The sequence below is a fragment of the Bison bison genome, unplaced genomic scaffold (genome assembly GCF_000754665.1).
Source record: "Bison bison bison isolate TAMUID 2011002044 unplaced genomic scaffold, Bison_UMD1.0 scf7180017864516, whole genome shotgun sequence".
Lineage (NCBI taxonomy): Eukaryota > Metazoa > Chordata > Mammalia > Artiodactyla > Bovidae > Bison > Bison bison.
This window is the reverse complement of record NW_011495069.1, coordinates 7,816,173-7,817,764: the sequence shown is the minus strand read 5'-3', so window position 1 is coordinate 7,817,764 and position 1,592 is coordinate 7,816,173.

The following is a 1,592-nucleotide window of genomic DNA, read 5'->3' as shown; positions in this document are numbered from 1 at the left end:
ATTGGAAGGACTGATGTTGAAGCTGGAACTCCAATACTTTGGCCACCTGATGCGAAGAGCTGACTCATTGGAAAAGACCCTGATGCTGGGAAGGATTGAGAGAAGGAGGAGACGGGGACAACAGAGGATGAGACGGTTGGATGGCATCACCGACTCAATGCACATGGGTTTGGGTGGACTCCAGGAGTTGGTGATGGACAGGGAGGCCTGGTGTGCTGCGGTTCATGGGGTCGCAAAGAGTTGGACATGACTGAACGACTGAACTGAACTGAAACTTAATTTCAGGTGATAGAGGGAGTCACTTTACTGGACAAATTATGAAACAACTAGATGGAGGGTAATGGCACTACTATTGGCCCCGTCATCCTCAATCTTCAAGAATGGTTGATTGTAGTGATGGCATTCTAAAATGAAAATTGGCAAAACTAACTGAAATCACAGTATTGCCTTAGCTTAAAGTGTTATCTTTAACTCTTAGGACAATAAGATCAGCACCTTTTGGGAGACAGAAGTTGATGTCTGATGAAATCATACCAGGCAACCCATGCCCTTAACGATAGAACCACACATGCTCAACCAGCTCTTGTGAACTCTGATATGACCCAGTACTGTAAGACTCTAGTGCAGTATTAGAAGCTTATTTCCTGCAGGTCAAAGAGGCCTGCAGAGAGTCTCCATCTGATGAGGGTCTACCCCACACATCGGAACCCAGTGACAGTATTCAAGAAAAGACAGCAACCAAAAACTGTACTTGAACCTTGATGGGAAGAGCCCCATCATTCTTTTAACCTATCAGATGGTAGTCAAATTACAGAGTGTTGAACCCTGGGTTCATATCTTTCAACTAAAAAGAGCTCCCTCTTGGGACTTGGTGCTCCAGTGGCTAAGCCTCTGCACTCCCAATGCAGAGTTAGATCCCAGGTTTGATATCTGGTTGGGGAACTAGATCCCACATGTCACGCCGAAACTAAGAGTTTGCATGCGGCACAGCCTCCCCCCACCGCCCCCACAAAAAAAGAGCGAATGGTTCTATTAAAAGATTAGTGAAAGAGATTTAAAGGTGTCTTATGGACCTTTTCACACATCATCGATTCCCTTTACTTTCCTCTACATTTAAACTGAGACCCTGTGGCATCACGTGCCCTCACGTTCTAGTCTTGGCTCCCCTGAGTACCTGGAAGATGGCATATTTGAGAAATAACTCCTGAGAGGACAGAGGCTTGGGAAAGAACACTCAGTTTCCTTCTAGCTTCAGATGCTGGGATGCAGAGGTAAAGAAGAAATTCCCCGAATATGGAGCTCAGATCTTCTGGGGGAGAGAAAAGACATAAACAGAAGAAACATTAACCAGAGGAATCTATCAGGTGTAGACAGAGAACAACAGTGACTGAAGCTACTAACTGTGGATGTGACCTTTCCCTCATGGTAAACACAATGCCAGAAATAAGAAAAACAATACTCTTGTCTCCAGGGAACAAAGAGGTCATTAAAAGCTTTGTCTCCAGAGCTAGGAGTACCTGAATTTAGTGCCTGCCTTGGTTACCAACTAGGCCTGTAGTACTGAACATGTGATGTAACCTCTCCAAGCTGCA